The sequence below is a fragment of the Herpailurus yagouaroundi genome, unplaced genomic scaffold (genome assembly GCF_014898765.1).
Source record: "Herpailurus yagouaroundi ecotype Mexico unplaced genomic scaffold, PumYag 77, whole genome shotgun sequence".
Lineage (NCBI taxonomy): Eukaryota > Metazoa > Chordata > Mammalia > Carnivora > Felidae > Herpailurus > Herpailurus yagouaroundi.
In genome coordinates, this window is record NW_024412388.1 from 53,972,862 (window position 1) to 53,993,336 (window position 20,475).

Genomic DNA, 20,475 nt, shown 5'->3' on the forward strand with positions numbered 1-20,475 from the left:
TAACCAAAAATGTCTCTGGAAAATGCAAACATCCCTTCGGGCACAAAATCATACCCAGCTGAGAAATACTGGTCTAAAAGTATTTGAGAGGTTCTTTTTGGCATCTCTACTTTATGACAAGGCTCCATATACCACTAAGCCACAAGAAATCACAAAGCATCAGATGCTGCTTGTTCGGGGACATTGAGTTAATTAACCAATTCCCCATTCACTTAAAAAAAACTTTAAATGTGGAAATGAACAAGAAAAATGTCCTTGTACGAATAGTTACATCTCAGATGATAAATTTTCTGAAAAGCATAAATTACCTCATAGAACACAACAAGGACACACGTAATAAAAAATATAAAATGATACACATGGGTTTAGGGGGAAAAACACTTATCAGAGGAGTTAGAAAACACAGATCTTGGTCTTTGCTAATGAACCTTATTAACACAGTTATACACTAGTGTTCCCTCTAGAAAAGTGAATATACACACGCTCTCAATACTTGCTTCAGTTGGGTTTCTGTCCAAATATATGTATGACCGAAAGCTTTTCAGAAGAAATTGAGTGATAACCTTAAAACATTACTAGAATTTGTGGTCTGCAGTTGAAACCACTAGTGTTTGTGAACCCAGAATCTAAACTGGTAGACCTAACAATCTGATTTAAAAGCACTCAATTTAAGTTCCTTCATGCCATTTCATCCAAATCCCTACTCCTGCAAAAGCAACTCCACCCTCAAAATTCCTTATTTTTAGCAGCTTCTTAGCAAATTCCTGAATTGAAAAAATTTTGCAACATAATTCATCTTAATCTGTACTAAGGGTGGATACCAAATGACCAGAAAGATAGTCACAAGTACAGTATTAAACGGACACTAAGCCTGCTTAAATTATAGCAATTTGCAAGTAGTTATATGTTATATTTTGGAAAGTGAATTATTTTACCTATATATGTACAATTTATTTACCCTCCATCATCATTTCCTAATAACTGCAATTAGTATATCATGGAATGGGGAAACTAAACTGGCTTTTATTCAATGCAGAATATCACACTGCAATCTCTGAATTTAAAAATGCATTTTTGTAGCTATTTAGAGAAATCAAGATACAGTGAAAGTGCTCAGTTAATATGATAAGTAGAATTATTAAGGTGGTGATTATTCCTATTCATAATGTCCACAATCACTCAGGTATGATGTACTTTAAACGTGATCTGGATCTATATATACAGGAGACATTTTCTCCATAATAGACAGCATATTGTACCCCAAGTGTCTGGTACCCTTATGGTCTCCATTAACCTTCACCACAAAGTACAAAAAAGAACACATTGATCCTTCAGTGAGAACGACTCCCTGGTCTTAGAAAACAGAGCCACCAAAAGCAAAAGTGAGAAACAGCACAAAATGGGGTTTTGGAAAAGGAAGAACAAGGATTTAATCAACATAAAATGCTCATCTGAAAAATTTTTTTGCACCGTGTATATGCCCATGATCCTTTCCTTTAAAAATTGCCAACAAAGACTCCACAGTCAAATCTAATTGTTTCTGCATTCTACTCCTCACTTAACTGTCCAAGGTTTTTAATGCATTCCTCCCTGAAAGAAGCAATGACAATTTTATACCGCTGTGAACTCCTGCCACTGAAAGAAAAACTCTGACTCTGAAAGAAAGAAAAGGAAGAAAGAAAAGAAAGGTTAATAGCATGTATTTACCCAGGGCTTAAAGACCGACGGCTCACAGCCACGTATCAGAGAAGTGGCTCGCTCCTTTCCCCAACGGACACACAGGAATTCAGAGGATACACAATGTTTTAAAAATGTGAACACCTGCCAATAATCACACCTTTTATCTATTCTCCCTAAAGAAGTTCCGTGATGAACACACATCCAAGGAGCCCACATCCCTAGAACCTTGGGATGTGACTTGAGAGGGGTGTTTACCAGTCCTGCTAAAGCGACATCTCCCTTTTATGCTTGGCGACCACGCGCGGATGGGGTCTGAGGAGTAAGACAGGAGGCCAGAGACCAGCCCTAGTTTCAGTTATTCAGTCCCATTACAGAAGGATTCGCACTTCCCCCAGTGGCTCTCTCTTACTGTTCCTCTTCCCAGGCCCTCTCGCCCAAGATGTGTCTTTCCCCCTCCTCGCTGGCTGCTAGGCCACGGTCCCAAAAGACCCTAAAGGGGGAGGGGGCGTTTCCTGAGTCCACAGATGCCCCCTCCTTGCCCCAGACATGCCCCCAAATCTCACAAACTTTCCCTCGCTGAGATGGCAAAGGAGGACAACGGCGAAGACCCTCGGTCTCCGTCCTGAGGCCAGAGAAAACCTCCTCCTGCCCCTACCCCAACAGCAATTATGCCAGAGTGCTGGCGGTCAAGTTCTCGGTGCAAGAGCGAGGAACGTCAGACCTCAAGCCCGCGCCTGTATCTCAGGGTGGTATAAACAGGATGTCAGCGCGTTCCAGACTTGTTTATGAAAATTTGGTGTGTGCTCTGGGGGAGGGGGCGGCGAGCCTTAACCATCCCCCCCATCCCGGCGTGGGGCTCCCGCCCCCCAACCTCCCCGCCGCCAGCAGACTCCGCTTGGCTGGAAATCCCCCGCTTCCTCGCCCGCACCCACACGCCCCCAGCCCGCCCGGGCCCCCGGTCCACCGCCCCTCTTGCTGAGCGGCCGGGGGTGCGCAACTGCCGAGAACAGAGAGCAGCGGCCGCGTCGGCCGCCGGCGCCCGGCTCCGCGCCCCTCGCCCGGCCATCGGCGGCCGCCACAGGCTTCTCCACCTCCCCTCCGTGACACTCACCACTTCCGTGTGCGCCTGGGCCGGAGGGTGCTCCGGGTCGCTGCGCAGGTCCGGCGGCCTGCTAGCTAAGCGGCCAGCCCCGCAGGGCCCCGGCGAGCGCGCCCGGGGCTGAGGAGGGGGCGCGGAATGGGAAATCAGGGCTGGGGCGCAGGCCAGCGCTGGAAGCGGCTGCTAGCTACTCCGCGGCCGCCGCGGCCTGCGCTCGCGACGCTCCCGCCCCGCCCCGCCGCTGGCTCCACCTCCCAGGCAGAAGTCGGTCCCGCCTCCTCGTGACGTCACGAGCTACAGCCTAAGAAACGGGGCGGAGGCTGCAGACCAGTGGTGGGCTCAGCTACCGCGCAAGAACCAGCGCCACTAGTGTTCCCGTCCGGTTCCCACTCGGCGTCGTTCATGCTTCCCCCCCCTCCTCACTCGCTTCTTTACACCGCGTCTTCTAGAAACATCAGTCTAGGGAGGAGAGGTCTGAGAGGGCAAAAAGTAAAATTGTTGTGAGGTTTTGGCCATAGGTTGACACCTCCCAAGTTTGATGTGCTCCTGCACCGCGATGCTTTGATCACAGTCCTCTGCCCCTCGTCGCGACAGAATAAGAGATGAGCTGGAGAGTACCTGACTAGCAGGAACTTAAGAACAAATTTTATTTGACATAGACAAGGTACTTCAGATCCAACCCATGCCCTATTTAAAGAGCTCTTTTAAATTAAAAAAAAAAAAGAACATTTGTTGATACCTAATATATTCATGTATTCAGCACTTTTCATTTTTTACTAATCTCTCAAAGTAGGTATTATCCTCGTTTTAGCTATGAGAAAACAAATTGAGGTTTATGTATCTTAAAGTCACACTACAGCCAGGATTCATATCCCGTAGGCAGTCTACAGTCAGATCCTGACAATTTTACTTCCAAGGAATCTCTAGTCCTTTCACTTCTCTAACTGTTCCAACAGTTAGAGAATACAAGAGACTACAGTCTCTATTTAATTTTCTACAGTGAGCTTTTAAAATTTCAAATCTGTTCCACTCCCAAGCTTGAAACAATCCAGTGCCTTCCCCGGGAAAATCCTCCTAGGCATGAGGTCAGGCTTCTGCAGCTTGTCACTGTGGACTAAGACTGCCCCACCTGCCCAGCTAATCCTGCTGGAGGGTTCCTGATAACTTGGGGGACTACTAAGACTTACCTCATACTGAGCAAGAAGTGCCAGTGTGGTTCCTGGTGAGTGAAAAGAGCACTTGATTCTAGAGTTCTAGATTTTAGGTCTGGGTCCCACCATTAGCCACCTTTGATACTCTAAACAAGTTACAGGTTACTCATAAAAGTTGAGGGGCAGACTAAAAGATCTCCAAACTGTCTTCTGGAAGGAGATAGAAGAGTTAACAGAGAGGACAGGAGAAGCAAGCAGGGAGGGTCGTGGCCCCAGCTGTCTCCATTTGTGGGTGTTTGTGTGCATGTATTGCCTCACCTGCAACTCAGGGCTGTTCACATCACATTCCTCACCTGTTAAATTGGGATATACCTTCCTTACAGGGATTATGCTGAAGGTGAACTAAGATAATGCAGCCCCAGGGTGCCTGGGTTCCTCAGTAGGTTAAGCATCTGACTTTGGTTTAGGTTATGATCTCACAGTTTGCAGGTTCAAGCCCCAGGTCGGGCTCTGTGCTGACAACTCAGATCTTGGAGCCTGCTTTGGATTCTGTTCTCCCTCTCTCACTGAGCACCCCCCCAAAATATATAAACATTTTATAAAGAAGATAATGCAGGTCTGGCACAGTGGTGGGCTCAGTAAGTCATTTTTATTGAGCTGGGCCTTAAAGAACAGGTGGGAGTGAATGAATGGAGACAGAAACATGAAAGAGCCACATTTCAGGGAAGGAGAAAAATAAAGATAAAGGCCAGTCAGGATAGCAGCAATGACCCCATTGTACTCAAGAATGAATCTGACTGCTATGAAAGACTCATGACATGGAATAAGGAGAGAGGGCCTTGGCTGAGTGTATTTCCCCATACTGGGCATTGCATTAAGTGCTGAGGATTCTGGGGGAAAACACCCAGCTCCTGACCTCTGGTTCTCACACTGGAGTGGATAACTGACGGGTGACCGTTCAGTGTGATTCATGCTCTTCTAAAACTGGTCATAGAGGAGAATTACCCAACCTAGCCTGAAGAAGTCAGGAAGAAGATGCTATAAGCAGCAGATAAATCACAGGAGCACCAGAGGGATTGTGGCATATTCAGACAGTAATACATATATGCTTGTGTGGCTGGGGAATAAGATAAGAGTCATGCAAAAATCTTGCCTGAAAAACATAGTGTGTTCTTTAGGTATTTAAGCAGGTTTACATTTTACAAGAATCACCCTAGGGCAGGGTTTCTCAGCCTCAGCACTATTGACATTTGGGGCTAGAATATTCTTTGTTATGTGGTGCTGTCCTGTGTACTGCAGGATGTTCAGCAGCATCTCTGTCCTCTAACCACTAGATGCCAGTAGCAATCCCCCTCGCTTCTCCTCCATGCCCTCCACCCCCCACCCACCCATCTCCTCGTCCAGTTATGACAACCAAAAATGTCTTCAGACATTTCCAAATGTTCCCTGGGGGACAAAAACCACCCCTATTGAGAACCACTAATGTGAAGATAAGGTAGATGATGGATTGGAGGACAAGATTAATCTCCACAGCATTGTAGAGCCGCAAACTACCAGTGATAAGAACAATATTAAAGCAGTAGACTAAGGAGGGATAAGCATGAAAGTGTCAAAAGCCTGAGGAGATATAGTAGACTGTGCGGTGACTGATTAGACGTGGGTGCTGAGGCAAAAGGAAGAACGGCACGTGACTCCCAAATTTTCCAAATTAGTTGACAGGTTGACCAAGAACACCAACTAAATTGGATGAGGAATTCAATCTTATGTTTGAAAATAGAAAAAAAAAATTGTACAGTTACCCTATAAGGAACATATGAAGCAGAGAACAGTATAGAAGGAGGACTACACATCCCCTTCTAATAGGTAACATGTGGCATGAAATCTACAAGCCCATTACAAACATTCATCTAAATTGAACTAACCCTCTTATTGGGAAATTCTCAAAAAAAACCACTCCATCCAATCAGCAATCATACACATGGGTTTCACATGTAAATCTTCATTAAGAGTGTTTGCTCATCAGTTTATGTCTCTGGAAAAGATTAGATTACAATGGGAAAATAGATTCAAACAATAAGGTTTGCCTTTAAAAGGTTGTACTAAACAAAACTAAAATGCCATTGTACAGATGATGAAATTCAATTACAAAAACTTGGAAATTAGAGAAGACAGATAAAATCTCTGTAATTTTGCAGCCCTAATATAAATATGCTTACCATATTATATATTTTCTTCCAGTTATTTTTTTCACTAGCCATATTTTTAATGTAAGTATAATCACGGTGTGCATGTAATTTTATAAATTGTTCCTTAAATTTATTTCAATATATGAGCATTTTTCTGTTACTACTGAAGTCTTCATAACTAATAGATTTCCTCATGCAAATAACTTAAATAATAATTAAATATATACTATTTAGGCCATTAGGAGAGATTCACAGAAATGGAATTATTGAGTTAAATGGACTGCATATTTTTAGATTCCTGATCATAGATTCATATTGGCAAGTCACTTTCCAGGAAGTTTCCAAAAATTTACACTGTCCTAAAAAACATACACAATGTCAAGTTCTGCAAGAATGAACATTATCATTTTAAAATGATTTACATCTTTGGGGTGCCTGGCTGGCTCGGTCAGTAAAGCATACAACTCTTAATCTCAGGGTTGTGAATTTGAGCCCCATATTGCGTGCAGAGCTTACTTTAAAATAAAATAAAATAAAATAAAATAAGTAAATAAATATTTACATCTTTAGTGTTTAATTTTTTTTTACTTTTAATTGTGAATTTCCATGATTTTTTTTGCTTTTTTTTTTCTTAATGTTCATCCATTTTTTGAAAGAGAAGGAAACAGAGCATGAGCGGGTGAGGGGCAGAGAGAGAGGGAGACACAGAATCCAAAGCAGGCTCCAGGCTGAGCTGTCAGCACAGAGCCCCACATGGGGCTCGAACTCAGAGACCACGAGATCATGACCTGAGCCAAAGTCAGACACTTAACTGACTGAGCCACCCAGGTACCCATGAATCTCCATGATTATTAAAGAGATTAATAATTTTCCATGTGCTTTCTCACTAGTTTCTATTTTTCATTTTTCTTTTAGTTTATCAATATGTGCCTATGGAGTAGGCAGGAGAAATTCTGTTTTCATTCTTTACCTGATATCTACAGGGATCATAGTATCTTCTAGCAATTTGTAATAATGATATCTCTAATAAAGATAGCAATACGTTTCTGTCCTACTTTTGATATATATTTTTCCAGCATACTATTTACTCTAAAAAAAATATGCTTGTAAAAATTTTCCATTTTCTTATAGTGAAGTATATTGATTACTGTGGGTTGTTTGTTTGCATTATGCTGTCATCCGTGATTCTCTAGGAAACCATCCTCTTTCCCTAGGTTAGACAAACGAATACAACAAATATTTCTTGAATACCAAATTATGTGCCTGTCACTATTCTGCACTGTGAATACAGCAGTGAAACAAGACAGAGAAGGTTCCTAGTTGGTGAGGATAGTTGAAAACAAGTAAATGAGTAAGTAATTAGAATAATGTCAGAGGGGCGCCTGGGTGGCGCAGTCGGTTAAGCGTCCGACTTCAGCCAGGTCACGATCTCGCGGTCCGTGAGTTCGAGCCCCGCGTCGGGCTCTGGGCTGATGGCTCAGAGCCTGGAGCCTGTTTCCGATTCTGTGTCTCCCTCTCTCTCTGCCCCTCCCCCGTTCATGCTCTGTCTCTCTCTGTCCCAAAAATAAATAAACGTTGAAAAAAAATTTAATAAAAGAATAATGTCAGATAGTGATATATGCTAAGGAGGAAAAAAGATTTAAGAGACAGAATGAGGGAGGGTGACTCAAATGTTTTTTCTATATTACTCTAGGTTTTATACAGCTCAATGCTTTAAATATCCAATATTTAATCCACCTGAATTTTCAATGGATGCTCCAATGTGTCTGAAACTTTTTGTTATTTATATTGAAACTATATTATTCAATAAATGGCTTTTATTTAATAATCTCTCCCTTTCCTTCATCCCACCCTCCAAAAAAAAAAAAAAAAAAAGAAAGAAAGAAAAACTAAAATAAAATGTTAGGTCTTTTCCCTCTAAACTAAGATGGTAACTGGACAATTCTCTTCCTATATGGTCTCTAATCCATTGAATTAGTCTCCTTCTAAGGTGGGGAAATTATTACACTTACAGGAAAGAGATCCTTTCTCATTTCTTAGTACCATGAAAACAGTAGGCCATCAATAATACTCAGGCACTTGGGATTCTTTCCTTCTCTCTCTGCCCCTCCCCTGCACATGCTCTCTCTGTCTCTCTCAAAATAAATAATAAGATAAACACTAAAAAAAAAAAAAAAAACAATACTGATAATGACACACTGAAAGTAAGAAAAAAGAGCCTGATTAAATGTAATGGGGAAGGAAAAGGAATGTATGTAATTTTTGCCTGGGAGGAATCATGCATGCCATAAAAGTTCAGCAGATATTTGTTATAAAAGTATAATTCAGAGAAAGAAAAAAGATAAAAGCCAGTGAATCATATATGTATGATTGTGAGCACCCACCTTAAAACCTTTCCAGGCTAAAATTTTTGAGGGATTACTTTCCAGAACATTGATGCTTCTATCATGTATTTGATAACAGCATTAGTACTACCCTAAAACTATTGCTGGAGATATACCTTGGTCCTGATTTGGAGAACTACCTCAGCTCGCTCCTGTTAAAACATGAGGTTCATCTTCCTTAGAAACTTCGATTCTCTTAAGCTATCAACTCTGCCCTTAGCCCAACTGTCCAATGGCTGAGTAGCAAAGGTGACTTTGGAGTGAGATAGATCTAAGTTTGAATTTCAGCTCAGCCCTGCCACTTACTAGCTGGGTACCCCAGGAAAGTTCCTAAATTAATACTCAGTTTCCTCAAATGTAAAATCTGAATAATACTACCCAGCCCATTTACCTCAGTAAATGTTTATGAAGACTAAGTAAGCGGGTATATACAAACTCACGGTTTAACTCCATTAAGGTGTACGGACTGTACTAAATTACCCAGTCATTAACTGGAGAGCACACATTAGTTTAGGTCCTTCAAGAAGCAAGTAACGGGACACCTGGGTGGCTCAGTGGATTAAGTGTCCAACTCTTGATTTCAGCTCAGGTCATGATCTCACAGTTTGTGAGGTTAAGCTCCATGTCAGGCTATGCGCTAACAGCATGGAGCCCGGTTGGGATTCTCTCTCCGTCTCTCTCTCTCTCTCTCTCTCTCTCTCTCTCTCTCTGCCCCTCCCCTGCTCATGTTCTCTCTCTCTCTCTCTCTCTCTCTCTCTCTCTCCAAAGAAAACACTTAAAAGAAGAAAGAAGCAAGTAAGACAGGATTAGATAAGCAAGAGATTTACTGGGGAGGAAGCAAAAGAAGGCGAGGGAAGACTCAACTCCAGACCATGATGCAGCTCCGATATCTGTGGAAGAAAAGAGGAGGAAAGGGAAGTTGGGATAGAAAGAACGCATTTCCAAGAAAACCTTGGGTAAGCCACTTGGGAGTCTTCAAGCCAAAGTGGCCATTGTTCACTGGAACTAGCCTGCCTTAGTATGCTTGCCATGCTCAGTCATTGGCATGGGAGGCCTAGTCCCTAAACAAACATAGCAATGGATGCATAGGGGAAAAGCTGGAACTCTCGGTCAGTCATGCCTCCCATAGGAGGAGATCTGGGCAGTGCACTTTCATAAAGGCTACATTCTACCCACTGCACTGCTCAGGCCAACTTCTATAGCAGGTTCAGGGAGCAGGACCTCCACAGGTCTGTGGATCTGTCTGTCTGCAGGGAAATTTAGAAAAGGGGGGTTAATGAGGCAAACTATGGCCAGGTCACTGCCGTTGGTCTCAGAGCCACAGCTGGTTCACATCCTCTCCCTCTTCTGTCCATTCTGTTTGTTTGTTTGTTTTCTGTTCTATTCTAAATTCCCCTCATTCTTAACTATTACTTTGGCAGGTCCTGGTGGCTCACCTGGTGACATGACCCAAATCTCACCCTCGAGAGGGCTGAGCCCTTTGCAGTCACACCCTCCTCAGGCCAGGAGTGCTATCCACTTCCAATCACAGTTCCAGTGGAGAAACAGAGTGCCAGGACCTTGTGTTCTCCTGGGCACCACACACGTTCTTCCCTAGCTACATGTGTAAAAGGAACTCTACTTCCTCCTACTGATGAGGATGGATTCTCCCTGCCATGATGGTGACTCTTTTCCCCTGCTGGTCCCTGGAGACGAGGAATCCAAAGGGCCCTGGTGACAGCTATGATCCATAATTCCATGGGACTCTTGTTACATCCCCTGACAAGAGTACACCATGTTTAGGGTCCAAGACCCCTAACACTTGAAGAGACCAGAATGTGGACAAAGTTCCCCAGTGAGTCATTAGGAGTGATGGTAAATGTCACCACTCCTACTCTGATTCCTTGGTTCCTGGATCCATTCATTCTTCTAGGTGTGGACACACTGTCATACAGAGGTCTCTGATTTAAAGCATATCCTACAGGAAGACAACCCAGTCTCTCAGAGGGTCGTTTCTGATTTGTCACTTCAGATGTGCCTTTGCAAGGCCTGCCAGCACTCTAGAAGGTCTGCTGCTTTGTGTGGTGCCATATGTGGTATATATGACCACAGGACCACGTGATCATAGGCCCTCTCTTTTTTAGATTTTATGTAGTACTTTTGTTCTCTACACATTTGTCCCTTGGGACACTATGAGCTGTTTACCCTCTCTGTAATTCCTGCAGACCATACCCTTGGCTGGCCCTCTGACTCTACTGGTTATTATGGTATTGTGGCCTCATGGCTTCTGATAGGTAAATGCTTCCAATTGGTCTCTATTTCTTAGAGGGAGCCCCATTATGCCCATGGCCATTAAGGAGCCCAGCTCTGGGACTATTCTCCTACCTTAAGCCCAGGTCTTCAGAAGTGACTTCTTAGTGACACCGGTACCTCTCTGCAGTACATTCTTAATCGTCTTGGTGAATGGTGTATCCTTTGGGTCTCCCATGAAACAATCCTCTCGTGGGCCTCTGGCCTTTCCACTCTAGCATGCCCTTTCCCTCAAGTTCTTAATCCTTCTTCTGCCTTCTGTCAGGGCAAACTCAGGCATCTCCACCTCACTCAGGTTTGGCTGGTACTTTTTCCAGGCTTCTAACAGCCATCCCATCTATTCCACAGTGAGTTTGCCTCATCCTCCAAGGTTCTCGCTAGGAGGTTAAATGCTGTGTCTTGAAAAAAAGGCCCTTACCCTTTGTAGCAACATGGATGGAACTGGAGAGTGTTATGCTAAGTGAAATAAGCCATACAGAGAAAGACAGATACCATATGGTTTCACTCTTATATGGATCCTGAGAAACTTAACAGAAACCCATGGGGGAGGGGAAGGAAAAAAAAAAAGAGGTTAGAGTGGGAGAGAGCCAAAGCATAAGAGACTCTTAAAAACTGAGAACAAACTGAGGGTTGATGGGGGGTGGGAGGGAGGGGAGGGTGGGTGATGGGTATTGAGGAGGGCACCTTTTGGGATGAGCACTGGGTGTTGTATGGAAACCAATTGGACAATAAACTTCATATATTGAAAAAAAAAAAAAAAGGCCTTTAGGTCTGAGCTCCAGATATTTATACTTCTCTTGGGCAAGGTTACTTACCACTCATATAACTGATTGTATTTGTCCTGCTGATTGTTAGGAAGCTCAGAATCAAATTTTAGTCATACATGTTTTATATACAGGAACTTCTTTTTTTTTTTTTAATTTTTAAATATTTATTTATTTTTGAGAGAGAGAGACAGAGCACAAGCAGGTGAAGGGCAGAGAGACAGGGAGACAAAATTTGAAACAGGCTCCAGGCTCTGAGCTGTCAGCACAGAGCCCAACACGGGGCTCAAATTCGCGAACCGTGAGATCGTGACCAGAGCCAAAATCGGACGCTTAACCGACTGAGCCATCCAGGCATTCTTATATACAGGAACTTTTAATATATACTTTGTGTACCACCTTCAAAACAGCTTTTGTCTTCCTTTTCACTGATTTTCACTTCATGCTGACTTTTCCAATTGCATTTATTCAACACACTATCTGCCCAGCACTGTGCTAAGTACATATATCTTATCGCATTCAGTCTCGGCCTCCCCTACTGTGGGATCTTGGGCAAGATACCAAATTTCCATAAGCTTTGATTTTCTTCGCCTGTAAGTGAGGAAGATCATAATTTCCACTTCATAGGGTTATCATGAGGATAATTAATCGTAGTTCACACCATTAGTTATTAGAAGACACGCAAAAGCTTTTTTACTAAAAAAAAAAAAGTCCACATATCTGATATAATTATTTTATGAGGCGTCAATGTAGTAATTTCTGAAAAGATGAACATTGTTTCTTGTAAAAACACTCAATATACAGAGCAGAGTTATTAATCTTATTTATTATGGCTTAATTTAACTGAAGGTTTTTGTGGTTCATGTAATTAACAGCAGTACAACAGAATCAATAAAACTGTTATAATGAATGTCCATGCAGAAGTGTCCACTTACAGGTTGTATATATATGACGTTATATATAGGTAGGATAAATGAGATGATGGCCCCCTTGGAAGGTAGTGAGCTCAAGGATTCTTTACTTCAAAATCTATTCAATTTTATAAGAATATCAGATTGCCTTGGCCTGACTTACTAGCTCTAATAATGAGGTTTATTCCACCCCAAGGACTTAGTATGCTGCATTAATAATGAAAACACTATGAAGAAATGCTATTCTGACAACCAAGAATAGAGCCTGGAAAGCCAACGAACCAGAAAGCGTGGGACCCAAATGCTCAGTGAGCTCTGGAACAAACCGAGGAAACATAAAGCAGTCTGTTTGACCTCTCTGAGCTCATACTTCTGAGTTGATAATATCTGTCAGCATCAAAATTCTGTGCATCTTTATTTTTTTAACCTCATAGCATCCGTGTGAAAGTGACTGGCCAATAAATCATATTTTCATTTGGAGTACAAAGCCTAAATTACATGCCCCAAAGCAATAGGAAAATAAATTATAGCTTAACAAGAATTAGATTTGATCTCTTCCCAAGTTCTAATCTTCTCTTATTCTGGCAAGAGGGTGAGATCTAGGAATCAGAGATTCTCAGAGGTCTGTGGCAGCCAACAATTCAACTCAATTCAACAATATTTATTCAGTACCAGGATGTGCTAAGTACATAATAAATTCTTCAGTTTCTGAGAGTCTGATGCAAGATACATACGATCAGTAACAATCAATTGAACAACTATGTGTACAGGATACTATACTAGGCCCTTAGCAAGGGTGGTCCTCAGAGACTGCAGTATATAGAGGAAAAGGCAAAACATCCATTTGAAAAATAAATGATCAAGTGTCAAATGGCTGACACAGACAGGAAATGGCATAAGATCTCAGAGACAGGAAACATCACTGAAAGTCCAGATAGACTTCCTGGAGGGTGAGATATGAGTTGAACTTGAAGGATACTAAAAAAACAAAGAGGTGGGAAAGTATTAAACCTGTTTAGATGGTATTTATTTCCTTCCCAGAATTTTTAGAATTTGGTTTATTTTTATGTGTGAAATACATGTGTGTTGTCTTTACTCAATTTTAGGTACCACGACAGCAGAAACCATACGTAATATTTACATGATTCAGCACAACAAATATTTACAGAGTGCCTACTATATGTCAGGTGCTGTACTGGGTAAGCTTTGGAGGGGAGGGAAAGGTAAAGAAGGAAAGAGAAAGAAATTAGAGATATAACTCGGAAGTCAGCTGAGGCCCCTTTGCCTCTCAAAGATCTGGGTAAACTTCGTTTGAGACCCCAACCCCTCATTGGCCTCTACAAGTATACAGCCCTTCCAAGAGATGAATAACATCCGAAGGGACACTTCCACTTCCTCACATCTAATCTGTCCTGCACAATGTTGCAATGAAACTCTGCCCCTTCCCAGTTTTTTCATCAAAGGCACTCACCTTTGATGAAGGTGCCTGGGTTTGGTGGTCATCACTGGAGACGTAGGCAAGGGTAGGGAGGAATCACAGCTCGGGTGCACTGCTAGCCGCTCTCTCCCTTTTCCCCCTGCCCTCCCTCCTCTCTTTTCCTCATGCTCTCCATCCCAGATTGCCCCCAAGGATTGCACATTCTCCCTGTAGTACCCACAGCAAGCGGCCCCTCCTCTAACACCCAAGTCCTCGAGTCTCAACACTCTGCCTCAAGCTCTCCAAATGATTCTGTTCTACCCAGCTTTCCAAACCTAGATGCTTCTAGCTCCAAGAGGAATTTTGGCACCAGTTATTAAGAGATAGTGATATTTTCTGGGGGTGCCTGTGTGGCTCAGTCAGTTGAGTGTCCGACTCTTGATTTTGGCCCAGGTCACGATCTCACAGTTCGTGGGTTCAAGCCCCACACCAGGCTCTGCACTGACAGCACAGAGCCAGCTTGGGATTCTCTCTCTCCCTCTCTCTCTGCCCCCTCCTTGCTCACTCTCTCTTTCTCTCTCTCAATAAAATAAATAAACTTAAAAAAAAGATAGTGACATTTTCTCCACCTTGTTACAAAGAGGTAAGTGCACTGGTGACTCTAAGAGAAACCCAAAGTGCTATGGGGGGACAAAAGCAGGAGAGAATGCAGGAGGGGCATCATGGTGGGTTCCTTGGCCCCTTGCAACTGGTCTCTCTCCCCAACATTCACACAGCATGTACTATGGGCATCATTCTCTGGAAATCTGTCCTCTGATGCCTTCTATTACTATTTCTCCTTCCATCTATCCCTGTGTTATGTGACCAGATATTTTGTGTCCCCAATACAGCAGCGTTTCTCTTTCCTCTCCAAAAGTCTCACGGGTCATGGGCCTCCCTGATTGGTCTGCTGAGTCCCACTTGCGGGAGCTGTATAACTTGCCTAGTTTCACAATACCTTCCCCAAATTGCCCTTCAAAATACCACATGTCAGGAATTCATTTTGATTAAATTGAGTTAACATACCTCTAAGAATGTATTGTGTGTGTAACCAATTTGCTTGAGATGGCTGGAGATGTCCATTCGTGTTACACTGAGGAGAGCTGGAAAGGACTAACCTGTACTGAGGTACCCCAGGGGCCAGTCATCTGCGGCAATTCCCACAGTCAGCCTTTCAGGTGATGTGAGGTGATTTGCCAAAGGTCACACCACTACAGAGTAGGCGCTAGAATCTTAATGCAGGAATACCTGGTTTCAGAGCCCTTGCTCTTTTCACTACACCACATCTCTAAAATAACACTCCTTCAGGGACATTCCAAGTCTCATTATTAAAAAAAAGGGCAGTTATTCGCTAGGATACAGACTAAAGGCCACCCCAATGTTAGAGTCCTTCAATAGTAGGAAGAAAACCAATTCTATGACCTTGAACAAGTGGTTTCATCTTCCTGAGCTTCAGGTTACTCATTTGTACATGCAATTTTAGAGTTAAATTATGCCTATAAATATATGCATATTTAATATAAAGTTAATTTCATATATAAATTTAACTCTGCCTGGCAAGGTTAAAGAGAATTCCTGCTTCCTTTTGCAGAGAGTGTACAATGGGAGTTGACAGAACTGACGGTCCATTTATCTGGGTGGGTGTTTTTAACAGATGAATCATTAATTCAACATCACCCAGAAGCAACCACAGTCCTTGAGGGTAAGTTGACACTGCCATCAACATCCTCCAAAGCCCTTCTCCCCAATAACTATGAATGTCTCCTAAACAAGGTGCTTTCAGATGGTTGTTATCAGCCCAGGTAGGAGGTAAGAGGGTTTGAGGTATGAGCATCATAAAATGTAGGGAAGTTTTGGAGGTGGGTTTGGGGAGATGGAACCACTCTTCCCGATGCCTCAACGATACCAAGTCCTACTGGCTCATGTTTCTAGGAGCACAGTCTTGGCTGTGAATCAGAAGTGGGTTATAGCTCTGCCTATTCCCAGTTGTGACCTGGAGTTTTAAATCTCAGTTTTCTCATAAAACTGTAAAACGTTTTATGTAAAACGTTTCTGTAAAACGAGGATGATATTTTCTGTCTTCTAAGGTTGTTGTGAAGATAGTTAAATAATGAATTTAAAGCACCTAGTACAGTATCTGGCACACTGTAAGCCCTAAAAAAGTTGGTTATTATTTTATTAGCAGGGACCAGGGCCTTGAAGTACTAAGATACAGGGCAATGGAAGAGGAAAGGAAAGAAAGACTCCCTGTTGCTGGAGGATCAAGTTTAATGGCACGTTGAGCATAGAAAGTCTGTCATAATCTGGCCCAAACCTCTGCTTCACCCTTTGGTTACCTGCACACACCCTGCAAAAACCTCCATAGCTCCTCCAGGCAAACAGAATTCATCCTTTAGTTTCCCATAATACTTTGCATATACGTTCGTGCTTTTTCTTATCATACCTTATTCTCACTATTCATTTGCATCTCTATCTCCACACCACCTGGCCCCATCCCAAGCTGTGAGTTTATGGACACTACGCCCATCTAGCATCTTCATATATGCAGCCACAAGCATTCTGTAAGTCATGGATGGATGGATGGATGAATGGATGGATGGATAGATGGATGGATGGATAAAGAACATGAGACAACACAGTGACTTAGTTAGTCAAGGGTTTAAGACTAGGTGCCCAGGAGACAGGGTAAGATAGTCTTTGTTTCCTTCATAAATTTTCTTAAGACCAGGTCTGAGCAAAAGTGTAGAGGGCATGACATTTGCTGAATCATTTGCCCAATGGTGGCGGTTGGGCAATCTATGTGTGTCTTCCAGGGAAAGCAGGACTGGCTGGTGATTCCTGCCAGGGCCAATATCAAGCAGAAGACCTTAGAAACCAGGGAGCCAAGGCAGAATGATGCTTCTAAGTTTCCCTGCAGCCATCAAGGTTAGTATGTTAAGCAGTTAGGAGCAACCAGTCCCTCCAGGTGCGGCCAGTTGCCAGCAGGGCAAACAGACTTGTGGGCAAGGACCATCCTCCCTGTGATTATGTTCAGTATAAACAATGATAACAAGATCTAAAATTAGAAAATGGGTATAAAATGTGATTTCCACAGAGGATAGACTATCCGAGGATAACATTAAATATAGAATATTTTAGAACAGAAGGCAATAGAGAGGGAGATTATATACCTTGCTTTGCAGGAATCATCCTATTTTCATTTATTTTATTTTTGTTAAAGGCAACTGAAAATGATATTTATCGATTGATAACCTATTGTGTACTTCACACTTAAAAAACAAAACCAATGTGCTGGAGTCAGCTCCCACTGGCATGTGAGAACAGACTGTGTGCATGTCTCTTTAACTCTATTTGCACCTTAAAACCAGTAATGGCAGGAGTAGTTACCACATGGAAATTGGCAAACACTCCAAATCAGGGTTTTCCACCTCCACATCCTCTGAGAGCTGGTTGTTAAACATTTACCAGCACACCACTGGCTTTACAATGAATGATCCCAATGAATTCTCCTAATACTCCCATTTTACAGAAGGGAAAATTAAGTTTAGAGAAGGTAAATGACAAAATAACTTGCTACAAACTTTTTGGTAGCAGAGGAAGAATTAAAATTTACACCACCTGCCTCCAAAGTTGATGCACTTAATCATGATGGAGAGAACACTTCCTAATTCATTCTATAAGACCAGCATTACTCCAATACCAAAGGCAGATAAAGACATCACAAGAAAAGAAAATTACAGGCCAATATCCCTCATGAATGCAAAAAGCCTCAACAAAATACTTGGAAACAAAATCTAACAGCATATTAAAAGGATTATACCCCATGACCAGGTGGGATTTTTCTCAGGAATGCAAGAGTAGTTTAACATTAAGAAAATCAATCAAGTGTAGGCACCTGGCGGGGCTCGGTGTATTTAAGCATCAGACTTTGGCTCCGGTCATGATCTCACGGTTCATGAGTTCGACCCCCGCATCAAGCTCTGTGCTGACAGCTCAGAGCCTACTTCAGATTCTGTGTCTCCCTCTCTTTCTGCCCCTGCCATGATTGTGGTAGCTTGATCTTTCTCTCTCTCTCTCTCAAAAGTAAATAAAAACATGTAAACCCTTTAAAAAAAGAAAATCAGAGGCGCCTGGGTGGCTCAGTCAGTTATAGCAATACAGTATATTTTAATTAAGGTATATACATTGGGTTTTTTAGGCATAATGTTATTGCACACTTAATAGACTACAGTCTAGTGTAAACATAACTTTTATATGCACTGCAAAACCAAAAAATTCATTTGACTTGCTTTATTGTGATATTTGCTTTATTGTGGTGGTCTGGAACCAAAACCACAATATTTCCAAGATATGGCTTTGAATGGAAAGACATCCATGTTCATGGATTGGAAGACTTAATATTGTTAAGATGGCAATATTCCCCAAGGTGGTTTAGAGATTCAACCCAATCTTTACCAAAATTCTAACAGCCTTTTTTGCAGAAATGGAAAAACCTATTCTCAAATTCATATGGTTGCTGGGGGCCCAGAATACATAAAATAGTCTTAAAAAAGATCAGAGTTGGAGGACTCACACCTCCTGGTTTCAAAACTTACTACAAAGCTAAAGTAATTAAAACCATGTGATATTGGCATAAGGATAGACATATAGACCAATGGAAAGAATTGAGAGCCCAGATATAAACCCCTATATTTATGTCCAATTGATTTTCCACAGAGACGCCAAGTCCATTCAACAGGGGAAAATTAGTCTTTTCCACAGATAATGCTGGCACAACCGGATTTCCACATGCAAAAGAATGAAGTTGGACCCCTAGTTCATGTCATATACAAAAATTAACTCGAAATGGAACCATAGAACTCTTAGAAGAACATATAGGGATAAATTTGGTGACTCTGGCTGTGGCAATGGGTTCTCAGATAAGACATCAAATGAGAAACAAAAGAAAAAAATAAATAAATTGAACTTCATCAAAACTAAGAACTTTTGTGCATCAAAGGATATTATTAAGGAAGTGAAAAGAGGCAGTCCAACTGTCTTGGCCTGGACAGCAGACACCACCGCAAGGCCCAGCTGAGAATACTGGGGCATGTGGTGGTCTCCCCAGTCTGGTTCCTCTATAGCCTGCTCAGCTATCCACTACTGGATATCACCTTAAAAGCCTGGATATCAGGGGCTCCATACTGAGACCACCACTCTGGGGTTTCCTTTCCAGCTCTCCAGCTACAAGGTCCTGCCACCCCCAGAAAGAAGGAGTTAATAAAACCACTGGAACATCCATAAAAAAAAAAAAAAAAAAAAAAAAAAGCCTGGATATCAAGTACCCACTGTGGCTCATCAACAAGGAGAATATTGGCCATGATACCCAGTGGTTCTACTTCATCCTGCTATAACCCCATCACATTCTAGGCCTCCCCTTTGGCCAGCATATCTACCTATTGACTCAAATCCACCAAAACCTGGTCATTCGCCCTATATACTCATCTCTGGCCATGATGACAAGGGCTTAGTGCATTTGGTCATCAAGATTTTCTGTAAAGGCATCCATCCCAAGTTTCCCGCTAGAAGGAAAGATGTCCCAGTACCAGGAAACCATGAAGATGGAAGACATCGTTGTGTACGTTCCAGGGCTCAAATGGGCTGCTAGTCTACCCAGGCAAAGGCCATCTGTCCAGACAATAAATCTAACCCTGTCATCAAGATGGTGAAGTCTGTTGGTGTGACTATGGGAGGAACAGGCATCCCAAAGCATCTGAGGGATGCTGCAGGTGATCTGTGACATCATGAAGGACCTGGATGACTACACCATGTACCAACTGCTCTTTGCCAATTGGACCAAGAAGGATATCCTGCTGCAGCCAAAGCTGGAGGAACTAAGGAATGAACACTCCACTTACCTCAAGCTCTAGTACATGGTGGACAGACCCCTGAAGTCTTGGATTACAGCTAGGACTTTGCAAATAAAAGAAATATGGGACCACCTACCACCCCCAGAAGTGGAGCCCCTGCTGCTCCTGCTCATGAGCCAGTAGGCCTGCCTGTCCAACCTGGACCCCATGGGCCATTCCAAAGAGCATTGCTTCACCTTCTGTTGGCTGGGCCCTGGGAATGTAAAATGGTGTAGTCCCTGTGGAAAATAGTTCGGCAGTTTCTCAAAAAGTTAAACATAGAATTACCCTATCACCCAGCGATTCCACTCCTGGTATGTACTCAAAACAATTGAAAAGAGGGACTCAAACAGGCATTCGTATGCCAGTGTTCATTGCAACATTATTCACAATGGCCGGAACGTAGAAACAATCCAAGTGTCCATCCACAAATAAATGGATAAACAAAACGTGATATATATGTACAATAGAAAATCCAGCCATAAAAAGGAATGAAGTTCTGATACATGCTACAGTATGGATGAACTTTGAAATAAGTTAGACACAAAAGGAAAAATATTTTATGAAATGTATGAGCATATGAAATATCTGGAATATTTCTATCTAGAATAGTGTCTATCTGGAATAGGCAAATTCATAAAGACAGAAAGTATTATTAGTGTTTATC

General features: G+C 42.5%; 1 protein-coding gene and 1 pseudogene across 1 annotated transcript in view; one reads left to right on the forward strand and one right to left on the reverse strand.

Annotated features, from left to right (window-relative positions):
- The window catches only part of JAK1 (Janus kinase 1), a 129,617-nt gene extending 126,616 nt beyond the window's left edge, over positions 1-3,001 (reverse strand). The window contains exon 1 of the mRNA XM_040470498.1: positions 2,792-3,001. The gene's annotated coding sequence lies outside the window, so the exon portion shown is untranslated. The remainder of the gene's footprint in view (positions 1-2,791) is intronic.
- On the forward strand, positions 2,918-20,220 carry LOC121017721 (NADH-cytochrome b5 reductase 3-like; annotated as a pseudogene).
- The last annotated feature ends 255 nt before the right edge of the window (positions 20,221-20,475 follow it).